The sequence below is a fragment of the Protopterus annectens genome, chromosome 9.part0 (assembly GCF_019279795.1).
Source record: "Protopterus annectens isolate FY-2018-M chromosome 9.part0, PAN1.0, whole genome shotgun sequence".
Lineage (NCBI taxonomy): Eukaryota > Metazoa > Chordata > Ceratodontiformes > Protopteridae > Protopterus > Protopterus annectens.
In genome coordinates this window covers 1835173371-1835193493 of record NC_056743.1, presented here as the reverse complement: position 1 = coordinate 1835193493, position 20123 = coordinate 1835173371, and the positions used below count along the sequence as shown (strand labels likewise).

Below are 20123 nucleotides of genomic sequence, written 5' to 3'. Positions count from 1 at the left end.
GGATGTTGTCTGGTCCCATGGATGCTGTGTTTTCAGCTTTAGAGAGTGCAGCTTTAATCTGCATTACAGGGACTCTGCATTCTCCCTGTATAGATATGGGCCCTTTAGGGGGTGAGGAGTGGGGGGGTAAAGTTAGCAATGAATCTATCTGCCAGGATGTTGGCAATATCAATTGGTTCTGTAATTTTCGTGCCTTTGTGCTGCACCTCAGAGCAGATCTGGGTGTTGCCATTGAGATTCTTGACATAGCTATAGAATGCTTTGTGGTTGTCCTTAGAATTAGTGGCGATTTTGTTTTCATAGCTAGCTTTGGAGGATCTTATAAGGGATCTCAGCTTCTTACTAAGGCTGACCAGAGAGCTCCTCCACTAATGGGATACTACTCTCTTTTGCAACAGTTTCTTCCTTCTGTTGTACAGTTTGTTTATGGCAGGGGACCACCAGACTTGCTTCCTTTTTTGGAGGATAGTGTATTGGTTCTGTTTGGGCTAGCACGATTCATGCACTCATGTAAGTGCTTATAGTGTACATTTGTGTAGGATTCAGCAGTTGGAACTGTATTGTCCATCTGCATGGGTGTCATGAAGTTCACCACTTCTGTCTTAAAAGGCATGAAGTTGGCTTTGGAGAAATTCTTTACCGTGGTTTCCTTAATGGGGGGTGGGGGTGGGATGTGGATATCAAGGGTGATTAGCTTATGGTCGGATCGGACCAACGAGGAGTTGACGTCAGATGTGGAAAACCGGTCACTCATGTTGGTAATGAATAGGTCTAGGATATTGTTGCCCCTGGTGGAGGTGTGGATAGGTTGATCTAGGGCATTGGAGTCTATGAATTCCAGAAAGTGTTGAGCTAAGGAGTTGGTACACAAATAGTTTTCCCAGTTAATGGTGGGGTAGTTGAAGTCACCCATTATTAGGGTGTTTGGTTGAACCCTAATATTTTCCAGTGCATCAAGAAAAGAGAAGTGGGAATCCTGGGGCATGGTGGGGGAACTGTAGCAAGCTACAATCTGGACTGAGTTTTGCCCAGAGTTAGTTGCACTTGGATAGCCTCGGATGCATTATGCTGAGCAACTAGCCTGGAGGTGTGAATATCCTTAATGAATATGGACACACCTCTGCCTTTGGTGTTTCGGTCCAGGTTACATGGCCAAAATGTGTGGTATGAGTTTTATCCTGGTAGTGCAGGGGTGCTCTCTGGAGCCTTGAACCAGGTCTCAGTCACTGCACAGATATCGATGTTCTCCATTTTAAGGAGTGCCTCGAGTGAGTGCATTTTGAGATTGAGACTTCTAGCATTGAGTAGCATTACCTTCAGTTATTGTTTGCCTGTTCCTGTTACAGTGGTGAATTTGTTATTTGAACCTTGCTTAAAAAAGGCACTATAGGGGCAGCAAGGGCCTTAGCCAGTATCCGGAATCCTAGGGATGACAGGTGCAGGCCATCTGTGGCAGAACATTGTGGTCTGTCGACCATGTCATTCCAAGCAGACAGATACTGGATCCCCTTAGAATGACACCAGAAGCTTAGCCAATTGTTGAAGTCAATCATTTTGTCCTTGATGTGATATCATTCGGGGTGATAGCAGAATGCTACTCAGGGCTAGGGCCATACCTGCCTGGGCTACAAGATTGGAGAGCTCTTCCATGTCTCTTTGCATGTAGTCCAGGGAGGTACGTCTCAGGTCATTCACGCCAACATGGACAATGACAGAGTCATATTTGTACTTGTTGTGGAGTGACCTGAGTGCGTGCATTATGTGGTGGATCCTGGCACCCAACAGGCAGCTGACAGTAACCTTCTCCTTGTTTAGCCTGGTGAGTGGGACATCAGTGTGCCTGACTATAGAGTCACCTATGACTAGTGTGTTGTGTATGTTGTTTTGCCTTATTGGCTGTGGTTGAGTGGCACACTGAGTTTGCGGGCTATGTGTCATTTGGGTTGTGTTGGGGGATGGAGGTTGCTTGTGTTTCTGATTTGGAGGTCTCTGTTGCTTAGACAGGTTATTATTGAGAGCCTCCGTGCATGTTTTTGTGTTACTATGGTTGCGTTTTGTGGTTTAGATTTAGTGAGACTATGTGATGAGTGTGGTGTGGTGCAAATGTTTATCTTCCCATCATGACTGTCAAGTTCAGTCTTGGTTGGAGAGAGCTTTACCTCCAGTCTAGCCAGATAAGTGCATCTCTCACAGGTTGTAGTGTTGGGTCTTAGGAGGAGAGGGTTGTCTGTGTACATGAGGCAATTTCTACATTGCCTCAAGATGGCCAGATTCATTAGATAGACAGGAGAGAACACTGGGAGCTGACCCTTGGACATGCCAGAATACAGAACTATTTTACTCTAGATAAGTGAGGAAAGTGAGTACAAGAGCTGTTTTTCTCTAAGCAAGTGAGAAAAGTAAGTACAAAAACTGTTTTCCTCTAGGTAATAAGGAAGATTGAGTTCTATAGTAATTAGTAGCTTATTTAGTGCTTACAAGTTCTGAACAAGTGCTGAGCATGAATAAGCAAAATTAAGTGCTAAAACTAAGAATCTGTATCTGCACTAGACGAGTTACAGGACAGAAACAAGTGCAAATGCAGGCTTTCAAATCAGAAAGTTGAGAGAGATGGAAGAGATTGCCCAAACAGCCAATAACTACAATTTCTGGGACAGAACTACTCCTTATGTGGTAGACAGGTTACCTAGTGCTTATCACTCCCATTGATAAGCTAGACGGCTTCCCTCCAACACAGAAAAGCTTGGGGGGCTCAGAAGCTTATATACAGTCCTGGATACAGCAAGTCTGGATTTGGAACACTAGTTACAGGAAAGGTAGAGAACAGGTTTACATTTATATTGATTTTTTACAGAAAAGTAGCATAAACAGTAGTAAAAATAATTCACATGTAGTGCAAGCTAGCACACTTGAGTATGCAGCAATATAAGACCAAACACAGTTTAAAAATTGCAATTAAATTAAAAAGGACTAAAAGCAAGCACAGAAAGAGTTTATTAGGTAGAATGTGGTCAAGAAATGGGACTGGGGGAGTGTCCCAGATCAAATCTACAGTGGCCAGCGAAACTGAAAAAGCCACCAAATTTAAACTACAAACCAAAAATAGGGAGAGTGGATGGGACAAAACAGTTTCAACAGAGATCTAAGCAAAAACTAACAGTACAAACTCTAAAACCAATACAATATACCCAGCTGTGTATATTTGCAGATCAGTCTGTCAGAACAGGGAGACAACAGTTTCAACAGAGATCTAAGCAACAATTAACAAACTCTATATCCTAAATAAATAAACCCTCTGTATATTTGCAGATTGTCTGGAAGGCAGTCTGTCAGAACACAGGTTCCAGCAATTAATACACCTATGTCACAGGAGTGTTTGGCAACTGGACTGCTGTCAGAACCCAAACTACTGAGGGTGTCCGACAAATACACTCGCATCAAACCAGTATCAGCTACAGTAATACAGGGGTCATTCCTGGTACGCCCCCTCTTTGGTATCTATACCACATACACTAACACAGAAGGCATCAGCCTAGCGATGCCTGCAAATGACTATAAACTAGGAGCAATAGTCACCTCATTGTGTGCTGCATTCAACATACAGAAGGGCCTTAGTGTGTCAGATGCGTGGTGTGTGATGTATGGCCACAGTCTGACAGCTAAGTATTGCATTGTCATTCACTATGTTACAAACCCTGTACCCATTAACTACCACCTAGGCAGCGGTCAACAAAATGGCAACTGTATGTATGAGATGCAGATGGACAGTACTTCCCTTTGATAGTTACGTCACCACAAAAGACAGGTAGCTGTATGTGGCACCCCTAATCATGACAGGGTGCCATCCAGGAATAAAGAGAACTGCTTAGCCATACTCAATTCCTATGTGGCCCACAATAGATTGCATATATCCTTTAAGGGTTAATGCCCATGTTTACATGGCCTACACTGGCCTTCACAATCCCTAGATGCACTCTGTAGCATGCAGCCTACCCTGAATCAAGCCATGTCAAACCCACATGTGTTGGACATGCTACACTTAACACATCCCAATCCCAAATAAACACATACGTCATGGACATCCACCTGTCTAGTACAAGGATTACAACATGCCATACACTTAACATAGTCTTGCCATACTATGCATCCCTGTCCAGCGGAGCTGCACATCACCCCTCTCTGTGACATGGTGTGATGACCGCATGCCAAACATACCAGTAACCATGTGTATCTGTTCTGTGGCACTGCTTGAACTGGCCACTGAATATTACCTGTCCGTTGCTTACAGCTAGGTAACCTGTCTGCCTAGGCTCATAAATGGCCCAGGGCATATAGCCTACCACATCACTATGACCATACATGCCATACTTGATACCCAACCCTGCGAATACCATCAGGCTAGCTATTGTCCCATGTGTTACACATGCGCAACACAGACAATACATGGCAGGATGCTACACAGCTGTACAGTGCCATGTAGATGTATATGGCAAAACACATACAAGTCTGCAGGGTCACAGGTCATGTCTCTAATGGCTATGTATGACTATATATGTGGCATATACACAGCATTAAGTTTGATTGCATTAATGTGAACACATCCAGACATGTGCTGATAGGTAAGGAAACCACAACAGGCAAACAGACATGCCCACATCAAGACAACATTCACATGGTGTATGACCAATGTCATCACATGACACACACATATATGGCGATAATATCACATCACCAGTAGGTGTCAAATGTGTGTGACTTATACATGTCAGTGGTGTTAGTGTCATGTAGATCTGCAAAGACGTATTTGTAAACTTAATAAATGTGATACACATGTATGCTCAGCTGTACTTCTCTGTGAGTTACTGTGACCTGCCTCCATCGTTATGTCTTCTTCCATACCCCCCTGCCACCATACAGCCGCTTGGAGGATGAGGTCTTCGTCTCATACCTCCTCGACAACTACACAGTGTTCTTCAGCCATGTACCAGAGGAAGCACAACAGCGGGTTGCCCTGTGGGAAGAATTCTGCAGGAGGGTAAATGATGTTGGAGGTCACAATCACACCTATCAGCATGTGCGCCGACACTGCACTGACCAGGTAAGACAGGCGAAACAGCGTGCCATTGCAATCTCCAGGGAAGAAGGTGCAACAGGTGGGGGACCACTCACCCAGCCCCCACTCACACCTTCCGAGGAACAACTGGCCAACTTGGGGACACCTGCAGGCCTCCATCCACAAGCGTTAGCTGTTATTGGCGAGGTGGGTGTCTCTCAACCACTGAGCCTGGAGTTGCCTGCTAAGTCACTACTGCACATAAAATGCAACCTTATATCACATAGTTACATGTGTTACTGTACAATATGTAATGTAACATCATATTCAAGGCATGTATGCACACATGCCATATACTATAGTCTGCTACTCTATGTATGCACAGATGTGCATACTCCATAGGATAGTGTATTGTACTGGCTTGTGTGCTAACATAGACATTGCACCCTGTAGCTGCCACACAGGTGTGGATAATCTTACTGCTGTGACACCCTTGTTTAGGTACCTCTGGTGTTTTGCAGCAACAGCAGCCTGTGTCAGGTGAGATTGTTATTATTTACCAGGCTTGATATTGCAAAGAACATATTAATTGCATCCTATCTGCCATAACATACATACACATAATGTATGATGGTCCTGGTAATGGACACTGGTCAGACCTGCAATGCATCACACTGTTTACCTATGTGAAACAATTGTAGACTATTTGAAACACCTACACTAAACCTTCCAAACTGTCATTGCCAGTGAATACAATGGTGGAGGTGTGTTCCACAGTAGGGACAGGTACTACATATCAGCATTACACATGTTGGGAATGCGAACAGTACTGTACAGAGAGCATATGTGTGCACACACACTTAATATGTTAGAGCTGGAGTATGGCCAGCCCACAGGATACACCCTTGTGGAGTATACCCTTGCTAAAAATGCCACACACTGTCATGTGCTATCAGAAATGTCCATGACATGTAGTGGGCTGACTGCAATACTGGTCAACTATCCCGTGAAACAGGTCTCATATCCCATACATACCACCCTTTGTCTGCATAACCCTGTCCTCACTGGAGCATATGACATCTATGGGTGTATGTCATATGGGATAACACTGACATGTGAAAGACAATAGCCATCACAACCATTGGACTGCCCATGTGTACACATGCCCATGGAGGATGGCCAGAGACATGAAGCAAAGCACACAGTAGAAGTGATGTACATGTGTCTACACCCTGTTGTACATTGGCTCAACACAATACAACTATGGCCTTTGTGTAATGGTGCTATTGCAGATGTGAAACACTAAACAGCTGACAGGCCTGTGCACAGCTTGTGTAGGCATAATATGAAACCACCACATAACATGTCCTGAACATCTGGAGTGTGTCACGACATGGAAGTATATACCTATACAGTATCCAAATACATACATGTGTTGCACAACATACACATATATCCACATCCTGCCACAGATACAGTAGATTCACCTTTCTGGTGTCAGACATCACTGTCATGCCTGCTCCTCATGTGTGTGAGTTACACAGATGGCATGTGGGACATAGAGAACTTGTATGTTAGCCATGTGTGGGCATAGTTGGCAGGTATCAGTAATATGGTTGCAGATGTGCAGGGGTGTCATCCTTATACCTTAATGTGACCTGTGTCACACATTTGACATTAAGGTTTATTGTGTATACACCTCTGTGACACAGGTCACATTACACATTAGATATGTAATGTATGTGAACATAGTCATGGCTATGAACCGTGCCAGTAGCTCACACTGTATAGCAATTGTGAAGCCACATGATGCCCTGCAATAGCTATGCACATCAGCTCAATGTACAGTATGTCCCTGCATATATGTAGGGTGGACAGACAACAGTGCATCAGCTGAAGGCCCATGTTAGTATAACACGTACCTGCATTGGGACACCATTACTGTACTGTAGATTGGAAATGGCACCATTGTGTTACACATATATGCATGTCATTCAACACGTCAGAAGAAGACATGTCATACTACATGTGATTGGCAAGGTCATACGCCACACAGCAGGCTGTACACCTGTGCTGGTCTGTGGCACCATTGCAAAGTAGGGACAGCCATGTCAAATATGTGTGTACAGCCACATACACAATGTCTATACTCAGCTCAGGGATAGGTGGAATAATGCTGAACAGACATGCACTGCTTTGGGAGAGATATGCAAGCTAAGGCTCAGGCAAACATAGTATGCAGTTGACATACCCTACTGCTCATGTTCTCACACATAGGGGCGGTGGCCAACACAAAGCATCAGTGGCAGATGTACAAAGGTCAGCAATGGTCAATTAATATGTGGTGTATGTTGCACACACCATGGCAGTGCAGTGCAATGGTGCAACGTGCATGCATTGTGTTGCAGGTATGGGGCATAGGCTACTAACACAAAGGGTGCAATACAGGTATGTATGCTAACCACCACTATAATTATGTAAGGTGCATGCCATCTGCTATACCACATGCATGCTGTTGTGTGCAACTCAGGGATGTATGATTACCTAAGCTGAAACTATAATTGTCTATGCTGAATGCCATCCGCCATATCACATGCATGTAGCGTGTGTGTCTGTGTGTGTCTGTGTGTCTCTGTGTGTCTCTGTGTGTGTCTGTGTGGCTCTGTGTGTTCTACTCTGTCTCTGTGTGTGTCTGGGTGTGTGTGTGTGTGTGTCTGTGTGTGTCTGTGTGCGTCTGTGTGTGTCTGTGTGTTTGTGTCTATGTGTGTGTGTCTGTGTGTGTGTCTGGTTTAACTTGTAATGTACAGTTCTTGTCTTCCCCTCACAGGTGTTGATGTAGGTGTGTTGCCCTGCTGCGGTCCACCTGATGTTAGTTTCACCACAAACTCTAGCAGTGATGATAGTATGATTGAGGCACAGGCAAGGTTGTCAGAATCTGTGCCATTAGTTGCCATTCCACCAATCTCCCCCTCATCCTTGCACACAGTTCCCCTGCCTGCACATACCCCATCACCACTGGCCATAGAAGAAGGACAGTTGGCAGGTTTTAGCATGGAACAGGGAAGTGTGGTGACTATAGAAGGTGTGCCAGCACACCATGCTCCCAGTCAACAAACAGGTGATGTCCCACACAGTCATGTGCCCAGTGCTGCTCATAGGAGGACCACTGGCCAACATGCTCCTGCAGGAAAAAGCAAATCAGCTGCTGTCACCAGACGTATGTTTCGGGCTGTAATGGAGGCACAGGCATGTGCTGAATGGCAGAGCAGAGACAGTCTGAGGCTTCAGAGGGCTGCTGTCTGTGCATTAACCCACAACATCCAGGCACTTGCAAATGCTCACCAACATCATGCAGATGTTATGGATAGATGATTGGGTGACATGGTGGGAGTCCTTGACCGTGGCATGTCAATCCTTGAGCGTGGAATGTCTGTGCTGGAAAATCTGGTGGGAGCAAAGCATTGAGCAAGTGGATGTAGGCCAGCTACATCACCTGTCGAAGGTCTACATGAACATGCTACTGTACATGCCCCCTCCCATAGTGCCAGTAGCAGCAGTAGTGCTTCTGGTGCTGTGAACTTCATACCAGGATGCAGAAGGCCACATGCACATGGTCCTGGATGGTCCCAAGAGGGACACGATTGCAGTGGACATGTGTCATCAGATGGTACCCAATCTGGACCTCTGCATGGTAGTGCCCATGCAACCCCTGTCAGGCGCAGGTCACATGGCCGTGGCCGGACACAGTGAACTGTGACATCTGACTTGTACAGTCTGCAGCTGTCAGTATTACCCCTGTGTAGGCCAGCCTCATGCCAGACCTGTGTACATGCATAAACACACACTGGAAACAAATGCAGGGCACCTCAACACACACATGTATAGCATCCACAAATGCCCAGTGATATCACAGGCCCTAACACACATGCATGATGTCATCCAATGGCACACCCTAGGCCTCTTGCAAACATTATCACCCTATGCATTTGATGATGCCTGTGCGGCATCCCTGTCATCCACACCATCTGTGCAGGGACATGTTCATATGGTCTGATGTACAGGGTGAATATACTAGGTAGACAATTGTAGGATAATATTGTTGAGTAGTGTTGGCAGGCAGCAGACATAACATGTATTGTGGATTTGGAATGAATTTTGTACATTTGACGACGTTTCATGTATAACAACACTAATAACATGTTGATCCTGACATTCTGCCTTCCTCTTTCAGGTGTACATGCATGTGCCGGGGGATGTTGGTGTATGCGGGAGTCCCATATGTACATGTTGGCTACCCACAGGTCAGTATGACAATACCTGCATGCACATTGTAGCTTCCACAACACAGTTATATTCTCTCATGTTTAATTATGTTTACTGTTCTAATGATCCAAGTGCATGATAGCTGTCTAGTAAGCTTCTGTGTTCAGAGCCGTCACATCCATAGTGGGTGACATCACACGTATGGTTACCTGGAGCACGGAGTGGGTAAAAGTGCGGTATGCTGGATGACAACAGTAAAGGCTGGTGGAAATAGTGACATCACATTGGGAAGCAGTAATACTAACTGCCATGACAGCATGCAAACACAGACACACCCACACACTCAGGGAGCCCAGACACATTAAAACACACTCTGACACACACATACAGTTGACAGTGTTCGGATGTCAAACCCTGCCTATGTGCATATCATCATTACAGTACTACGCAATTACAAGACATGCCACAGAGATTACACATGTACAGGTAGTTGGAATGTCCTAAGATCAAGGACATCGACAGGGATGCTAAAGTGCAGTGAGTGTATGTAGGGAGGGGGTCCATCAGTAGGTTATGTAACAACAGGTCACACCCCAGGGTGTACATGTTAACAGGTGGTTTGTATGCCCATCTATGATTGATGTTATCAACAGGCATGCTACACTGCTTTGAGTGGATGGGGGAACGGGCATTAACATTCCACTATGGTAACATACAGCCTCACTCCAGGTACCAGACAGCCATATACACACACACACACACACACACACACACACACACACACACACACACTGGCATTCACAAAGATATACACCTATGTCACACACATACAGACACTTTACATGTGTGTGGTTCAACCACATGCCTATGGCATTCGTTATACACTTCACTCTGTACCGCTGTCTCCAACAGTGTTCAGGAGAATTATAACAAGTGGGATGTATTCCTAACCATATGTGACATACATGGACACACACCCACACATGCCAGTACTGTGAATCAAACACATGGCTATCACATGATAGGTACCACAGCAGTACAGCACTATCACATCCGGTACAATGCTTACTGACTCTTTCCTATGACAACAGTGCTGATATATGCACAATATATGTACAGGGGAAGTATTACTGTTACAGGTGTCATGGGGTTTGCCTTCAGTGTCACCCTTACAGCATTCTGCATTGTCTATCTTCCACTTCAATTAACAAACCTGACCTTAGCAGGTACACAGGTTATTGTAGGCCTGGTTGTTATACACCTGTGAGCTGCCCTCAGTAATCATTCATCTGCAAAGAAGCCCCACCACTTAGTAGTCATGTCAAAACATCCATCCATACCTCATGTATGGCTTACTGTACTTAGAGCATATCACCATATACAGTTGGCAATGTTGAGGCTCTATTGCAATAGCATGATGTACTAAGACAACAGTCACCTTCAGACATCAGACACTGCACATACATGGAATCTACACAAACAGCAATACATGTACAAATATGCGGTCTGCATAAGTACATGCACTAGCAGGTCAAGAGGAAACATTCCACATCTTCCCCACGCCATGTGTGAAACATAGCCGAGCATCTGTGGCTTGTAAACATCTCACCCCAATCTGTGGCTTGTAAACATCTCACCCCAGCATGTATTGTCTATTGTGGTACTAAGGCTAATGTCCAAACAGCACACAGCATGCATGGCTTGCAATTGTTGACATGGGGTATATGTAGGAGCTGTGGCCACACATGGCTGTACATCTCATGAACATATCACCTGTGACTACTCAGGAACATACAGTGCAGAGCTGGATTTCCCCGAGTCTGTCAATACTGGCCTTGTGTAGGTCCTATGGTCCTATTTGGGTATGTTTTTAGGCATTGCATTAGGTGGGCATGTCTAAAGTCATACATGCCACATGGGGTGTTGTATGATATGATAGGTGTCATGCGTAACCAGTAGAGAGGGGATATTACCTCTGTCAACATAGATATCAGACTTTATGTACTGTTAGCATGCTATTTGCCATGTGCATGTGTGTAATGGCTGTAGCCACCTGTATGTAGAAAGGTAAATGAAAGCTATGGTAATGTGATATATGTTGTATGAGTGTGGGATGTACATATCCAGGGCAGGTACGGTTAGGTCATATCCAACCATGAAGGTGTTGGTTACTGGTGTACAGCAACAGTCGACCGTGTTAATGCTGACAACATCCGAGGGGCCCTGGTATGTGTACAACTGAGCAGGTTACAAACAGTGGTATTATTGCATTGCATAACAAATTATGCAGCTATGTCTGTACATGGGTACATTGCACAGTTCATGTAGGCCTAGGTACAGTCCACCAGTTGAGGGGTATCTGGTGGTCTACCATACTATGTCATACCACATATGGATGTGTGTTGGTAGTCTGGGAACTAGGTGGTGGATGTATATGTGGATACAACCTAGGATGCTGCATTTGCCACTGTCACCTGTACCTGACTCATCTGTGCTGCGTTAGGTCGGAGTAGTGGTCTGTACATGTGAGTAGCCTTTATGAATATGTGTACACCACCACCTGGTATGGTCCATACCACTATTATGACCCACGAGTCTGGATCAGAGTTATATGGTGGTAGTGCAATTGTGTACTACAGAGCCTTCAGCCAGGTGTTCCTCACTGCACAAATATCGGTATTCCCCATTGTAGGTTCTACATTAACTAATGGATTACTAAAGCCACACATATAGCCCGAGTTAGCATAGGCATCCAATGCAATTGTCATGTAGGTGTCAGGTGTTACTGCTGTGTGTAGGACATTTGCCTTGGAATGCGGCTATATGGGTAAATGTGACCTAGGTATTATCCACACAAGTGTAACATGGATGCATTTGCTCTGTGTTGAAGGCTCGGCGTATGGTCATGACAGGCCAGAATGACAGACACTGGATGACCTCATAATAACAGCAGTACATTGGCTCATTGTTCTGGTCTAGCAGTTGCCACCCATATCATGACATCACTGTGCATGGCATTCATGTGCTTGGTAGCATATGCCCCATGTAGGGTGACGGACAGCGGCAGAACCTGTGTATATGACCAATGGGAGATATACTAGGGTAGCGGTCCTGGTAATAATGACAACTACTACCACAGCCGGGAGAGGTCATCTTGTCACCTGCACCTTAGTGCCATTACACAAGGTGGCTCACACATTATGCTTGCACATGCCACTGTTCCACATATAATGCCACTGTCTACATCCTGCTATCAATGTATGCCTTTCAGGGCAGCAAGGTGTGTGACACATGCAGTAGGTAGCATCCACCTGTGCGACCCAAGTAACCTATTACTGTCACGTCCGCACATGCATGAATGTGTATATGTAACATATATATGGCAGTACATCATGTACATGTATGCATGTGTATCACACAGCACAGACACAGATATATAATTTACAGGCCACATACAGGTATCAGGTAGTAAACCAGTATGATGTGCATATATACTGACAGGTAAGATGTACCTAGCTGTTAACCTGTGTGTTTACAATAGGAGTCAGTTACAATGTGTGCAGTACATATATGTGTTTGAGCATGCACACTGTGGCCTTCAGTGTTTAGAATTGGAGTGCATCCCAAACAGCCCTGTGCTACTAAGTGTATGAGCGTACCCACTGCCACCTTGTGTAATTTGAGTCAGTGCATCCAACAAGCCCTTTGTTACTGTGTATGATCATGCCCAGTATAACCTTGTGTAGTTGTAGTCACAGTGCATCCCAGACGGCCCTGTGCTACTAAGTGTATGAGCATGCCCACTGTAACCCTGTATAGTGATACTAGTTGTCCATTCCGCAGATGGCCATAATCCGGTTTAGGTTCCTGTTGTGCTATAACTATACCTCTCAGGCCTACCGGCGGATGATGTGTCTTGTTGTGTATACAGGTTATAATGGATACCTACTTTAAACACACAGGTCTACAGCTATGTACTTCATGACTGTCAGTCTCCCTGGTGTTGTTCTCAATTGTAGAAGGGTAGTCTGACTGCCTTGGAATGTGTAATCTCTGTGGCGCATCTCGTAACTGCGTAGTACTGTAATCGTGAACATTAGATAGGCAGGAGTTCTGATCCCACCACTGGCAACTGTGTTTGTGTCTGTGACAGCAAATGCCTGTGTGTGTTTCAGCCAAAGCCTGAGTGTGTGTGTGTCAGCAAATGGATGAGTGTGGTTGTGTGTGTATATGTGTCGGTGTCATTGCAGCGAGTTTTTCTGCATTCCAAAGCAATACCTTTTTTTTGCTCTGGCCTTTATCCTTGTCAACTGCTAAACCTCTCTCTTCCCCCCTCCCCCCTACTCACTGTGAGTAATCGGTCATGTGATGTCACGCAGCTCAGACGTGGAATCAGTAAGTGTAAGTGTATGTGTTCTGTGGCACATACCCCAACTGCATAGCACTGTACTAATTATCTTTACATAGGCATGATGTGTATGCGCAATACTGGCATGTGTGTGCATGTTTGTGTGTGTTACTACCCTGTAGCCAGGCAAACACATGTGTAATGTCTTTTAGCACACCATGGTAGCCAACCATGTTGACCGGTGTCTACAAAGTATTACATAGTCAGGAATGGTAAAGAATACACGGTAATGCACGACTACAGTTGGGTATGTTATTTTCTTGTGGCACTGTCGAGCAGTGACACCAAAGTGGACACCATGGTGTAAGTCCATACCCATCATTCCCCCACCCTAACTCCACAATCCCCGGTGTAGATTACAATAGCCATCATTCCCCACCCCAAACTCTACATACACAACAACCAGCCCTTATCTGACTAACTGCTCATGATTTAAATTTATGACACAGGTGATGCCTCTGTTTTGTGTACACGTCAGTTCTTTTGGAACACTTCTGTGTCACAAAGGGCGTTCAGACGTGTGTGTGTGTGTGTGTGTGTGTGTGTGTGTGTGTGTGTGTGTGTGTGTGTGTGTGTGTGTGTGTGTGTGTGTGTGTGTGTGTGTGCGTGTGTGTGTGTGTGTGTATATATATATATATATATATATATATATATATATATATATATATATATATGGCTGTGTCTGTGTATATGCATATATATCTATGTGTGTGTACACATCCCGTAGATGCATATATATATATATATATATATATATATATATATATATATATATATATATATATGTACTTATGGCAGTTGTACTAATGTAGACTTGTGTCTGTTGTTTCACAGAGTACAGTACATTCAAGGGTACTGTACATCTGTACACAAAGGGACCAACCCATTTGTTTTCAGTACTGTGAAATACCTGTGGTAGGATGTGCATTATAGACTCCATGCTACATGTGTACAACACAGATGGCTTAGTGGTATGTCCAGTGACCTCAGTGTACATGGTTTAGGACCTGCAAGCCTTGATGCAGTCAATTAGGACTGCATAAAACACTTTTAAGCAGTTGTAAGCAGGTGTAAATGTGTTGTCGTGACAGTAAGCAGTGCGTACACATAGGTAACAGACATGTACTAGCTGCAGTACACGTGGAATGCCTTTCTTTGGCAATCCTGCTGATGTTACCCACCTAGGAATACACCTCTAGGACTGCTGTAACCCAGTATTCTCCATGGCGCATGCTGTAACTGTGTATTGCTGTAGTATGAAAAAATAGTTAGATAGGGGTTCTATTCCAAGAGAGTCCAACTGTGTGTGTGTATCTCTGCTGCCTTAGACAAGAGCAATGCTTTTTAGAGTATGCACACTCTATATAATTCACATGACCACCTTTGGCAATCCTGCTGATTTCACCCACCTAGGAATGCACCTCTAGGACTGCTGTTATCCAGTATTCGCTGTAGCACATGCTGTAACTACGTGTTGCTGTAGTGTGAAAAACTAGTTAGGTAGGGGTTCTCTTTGAGAGAGTCCAACTGTGTATGTCTCTGTCTGTCTGAGACAAGAACAATGTTTTTTAGAGTATGCACACTCAGTACAATTCACATGATCACCTTTGGCAATCTTGCTGATGTCACCCACCTAGGAATATACTTCTAGGACTGCTGTAACCCAGTATTTTCCATAGCATGTGCTGTAATTGCATATTGCTGTAGTGTAATAAACTAGTTCAGCAGGGGGTCGATTCCAGGACATGGCAGGTGTGTGTTTGATTGTCAGAACCTGTGTGGAGGTGGCTGTGTGTGTCTAACCAGTGGACATGTTGGGAAGTGGATGTTGTATTTTTCCTATATGGCATCCGTCGTATATCATGATGCCCATGTCATGAGGAGTGCAGCTGTCAGTCAGCCACAGGACTGTGTTGGCAAGCTATACCCTTACATCTGGCAGAAGGCCTGGTGAACAAAGTATGCAACACGACTAGTACCCGGAATATGTTCTGAACCCATGTGTCATACACAAACACACTTGCCTAGAATATCCCGCTATGTTGCTAGTACTCTGCACATTGGTGACAGATAGTAGGCATGGTGTTATTGCAGTGGGCTGCAGAGGACATGGCACCCTGGACAGGAGTACAATAGGCACATAATTGCGGGCAATGTTCCTTCACTATGTTCCCCACTGGATGTCTGCAACATATGTGATCCACAGATGCCATACAATGCTGTACACATGTGTCCTGTATGGACCGATGCCACTGACACGAAGGAATACCTGTATCATGCTATCAATGCAGGTGCATGGTCAACCTGCTGATTATAAGCAGGTTCTGCCACACCAGGCCAGTATTGGCATATCAGAGGATAACAGTCTGTGTACACAACATGTGCCTGCCATACCAGGTACACCTGTACATGTTACTATACAGTATTGTGGGACATGCACATCCCAGGCAATGTCCATGTCAAGGACTATCAAACACAGACATGGCATGCATTGCAAAGCTATGGCCATACACAATGGTATCCAGGATGTCCGGGCGGTTCATACAATACCCATCTGTGTGGGACATTGCAGACACTACACCCCTGTGCCTCACTGCACACCATTGTCAGGTGGCATGATGGCAAGGATTACCCCTCACACAGCCTTGTACAGCCATCTTGCACAGATGACCACTACACACCCATGAAGCAATTCACACATGCATGTCAGTACTGGCACCTTGTGTCTGCGTGTGGGATATGATGCTCCCAACCACAGTCACTCCCAGTATAACTCCCATTGGCATACCAACAGATGTCAAACACGTTCACATACCCTAGTCCATAGCACTTCCGGATATCCCCTGTGGTGCATGTAGTACCTGTGCATTACTGCAGTGTGGCAAACTATGTAGTTAGGGTGTGTATTTGTGGGCCTGGCAAAGAGTGTCAATGTGAGTCCATTAGAGAATGTGGTTCTGTTGACAATGACATTAGTTCATGTGGACAGCCATGTGTGCTACACGTAATGTATGTCTACTATATCTCTGTTGCAGATGTCACTCACCAAAACACATATGTGTTCCTACACCACACCAACATGTCAGCTTTGTGTAACATGGAGTAACTGCATGCACTTCTAATAGTAATGACTAGTCGGTCAGGGGTCTGACCCCTGTACTGGTAGGTGTGTGACAGATGATGCTTAGGTTTTAGTCTCCAAGCCCTTCTCTGATGTACTTTGCCTCTATCTGTCCCTCCCACACACTCTCTGGTGGATGTGGAGGTGTACACCTGCTCAGCAGCAGCTTGTACAACGTAAGTGGTGGTCATGACCAGGTGATGGCCTCTGCACCTATTGCAGTCCTCCTCTAGGTGATTGCATGTGGAACAGCTGTGATGATGTTCCCATAGCCTTTCACATGAAAAAACACAGTACAATATCCAGGGACATCATGTTGGTGTTTTCCCATGAGAGTCACTGTGTGTGGTACCTGGATCTGGTGTTTGGAAACGGCATCGCAGATGATATCTGGATGTTCCTCAAACAACATACACAGTGGGGAAATAGCCTACAGACAGGAGGGTGATGTGCCAGACATGACTACAGCATGTAAGTGTAGCTATGCTTCATTGAGACTACTGCCTGTTTAACAAGTTGTGTGTGGTAATGGCTATTCTGCATGTTTTACAACTGACAAGACAGTGGTCTGTTCATGATGGACCCCCATCTGTAGGGCCATCTGTGGACTCGTCAGTGTGTGGAACCATTTCTTTCCTGTGTTACTCACTGAACACACATCTGACAGCAGGGGCTTAGTGTGAGGATTGCAGCCAGTACATGGTGATAGTGATGTGTTACTGCCATCGCTTCTCTGACTGGACATATGTCACATGGAACAGTGGTATGACAGACACTGTCTGGGCTTCCAGTGACATGCCAATAATGGGCCACTGTTCATAGCTGTAGTCACACGTCTTCTACACTTTGTACAGATGTCATGCAGTATATATGCATGTGTTGTGCTCCCTCTGCAAATGTATACCATCTGTTGTGTTGGTTTGATGGTCATATCTATGCATGCTGTTGTAAGTAATCCTGACTGCTGTTGACTATTAGTAAGTCATATCTGTGTTTAAACTGCAACACCATAAGCTGTATAGGTTTGGAGGTCCTGGCAGAACCTTCTGTCCCACTTCAGCTGGCCACCAGGCACCAGCACATCTGGGGCCCAGCCTTGGACTTCCACCTCTGTTGGCTCTGCACCACCTTCTGATGGTACCACTACTGAGAATGGGGTTTGTCCCCCCTGGGAACAGGTCAAGAAATGAACATGTCCGCTGTTGTATGGTCCCGGACGTGGTATGTAGGGGCTCAATAAGGGGTTTTGAGGCCAGATACGCCAGCTCAAGGGCAGAGTGCTGCATTTACAGGGTGAGCCTGCCCCTCCTAGACAGCCCCCAGCACTACCACCTTTGCAGCTGTTTTAGTGCAGTGGTGGTTGCCCATGGCTGTGGACGTCCGTCCCACTGTTTACATCTGGGGGCTCATGGGCGTGTGAATGCCAAACACCCTTCCCTGTCTGAGGTGTATCCCCCCATGTGTCATATACCGACCCTGCATGCTGTGTTGTCTGTCATCCTACCCAACCTATCCTCCACGGGCATGCCTACTCTCCTTCCCACACATCCCACTCTCACCCTATGGAAACATAAGGCCAATCGGTTCCTAGAACAACATTTGCCCCATACATAGCTGTCCATTTCACACACGTGTCCACTGGACACATGTAACTCTTTTAATATGCATCACAACATACTCCTGTTGTCCTCACCCCAGTCTGTCAGGCGCACTATCCTAGTATGCACATGACTCCTAAATGTTCGAGATACACCTGATGTGGATGACCCCATTATACACACAACACTACCGGTCCCTCTATGGTTACCCCATTTACCTTTATCATGATGATGATGTCACACACATCACCTTGCAAGAGTACTGTTCTCACATAATGATTGGACAGGAACTGTTGTGTTAATGTAAATAACTTGCACAGAGTGATTTATACGGCCAATGTACAAATATTTGCATGTATGAATGAACCTTGTCTGTCTGGGGAAGTCTTGGTATTACATAGGACAACCCCACTACATAATACAGGCATCACTGGTGTTTCCCTTTTCATTCGTTTGTAATGCTTTGTTGTCACATGGTATGTTCCTGATATATCTCTATATATGTATGTACCTATATGCTGGACATAAGCACTCACACCTACATCTACATGATGGAATACATTTCCTATACTGTTGAATGATTGTGCTGAATGATATGTTTGTGATAAGGTCCGATGTTTGTATATCTGCCATGGCTTATTGGTAAATCACATTAGCTGTGTGTGCAGGGTCCTATTTTCGAGCCTTGCAGAGGCCGTTTATTTTGTTGCAGGGCAGAACAAGGCCATTGGATACGGAGGGATTAAGGCACATTAAATCAGTTGGGAGCAGGTGTTTGTGGGTTTGCGTGGTGTTATCCAATGCTAACCTCTGGTTACAGCTTCTTACACTCAATTAGCCTCTACATAGCTTTACCAGTGTAATACTCGCATACTGGCTGCCAAACAGGCTTACACCCACTTACTCCCACACTTGCAAATGCACTGACATTGGTGCTTGCATCTGACACTCACACCCCTGGGTCTGAGCAAGGGCCACAATATTACCTTGTAATGCCTATTATATCAGATTACATGCCTACAGTACTGGGAATGGCTGCCCATTAGGCGACAGCATGCCGTTCGACTGTACAGAATCAGAGGCCTGACCAGTGCTTTATTCATATTATTTGTGTGTTCCTCTTGCAATCTGCACTCGTCTGGCTGATACATGGGAACTGAGACTCTTCAATACAGACAAGTAATTGGGTTTTGGGACTCACATCTGTCAGCCGAGTCATGCTACTGCATACCTATTATTCTATCAGCTTTCTAAGATAGTCAGTGGAATATGTGCTTTCTGTCCCTATCAGACCTCTCATACGATTGGGGAAAAATGAAGACTGAATCAGGGACACGGCATAACAACATCAGGGACACATTTAAATTATTGATGCTATCAACCTGACACATTGACAGACTCAGAGCATATGTATTCATACACATTGTCTGAGGTACATGCTGTTTATGACTCTTAATTGTTATCATTATTCATTACGTGTAATCCACCACCCTTCCTCTTAATATCACTAGTTTTAGGAGGGTTTAGGTGGGACAGAGTTAAAATCTGAGGCGGAATCAGGGACATTCAATGGTATGGTCCCTATGTGTTCCCCCAATGGCTTATGGCCTATCCAGTGGATGTGCTCTTAGGGGTTGGGAGGTATGGGTGTCAGCTATGCTCATATCGGAATATTACTTA

At 45.0% G+C, this 20123-nt stretch overlaps 1 protein-coding gene across 1 annotated transcript in view; it reads right to left on the bottom strand.

Annotated features, from left to right (window-relative positions):
- The window catches only part of LOC122812286 (signal-regulatory protein beta-2-like), a 509565-nt gene that overhangs the window by 123051 nt on the left and 366391 nt on the right, over nucleotides 1-20123 (bottom strand). The window lies entirely within an intron of this gene.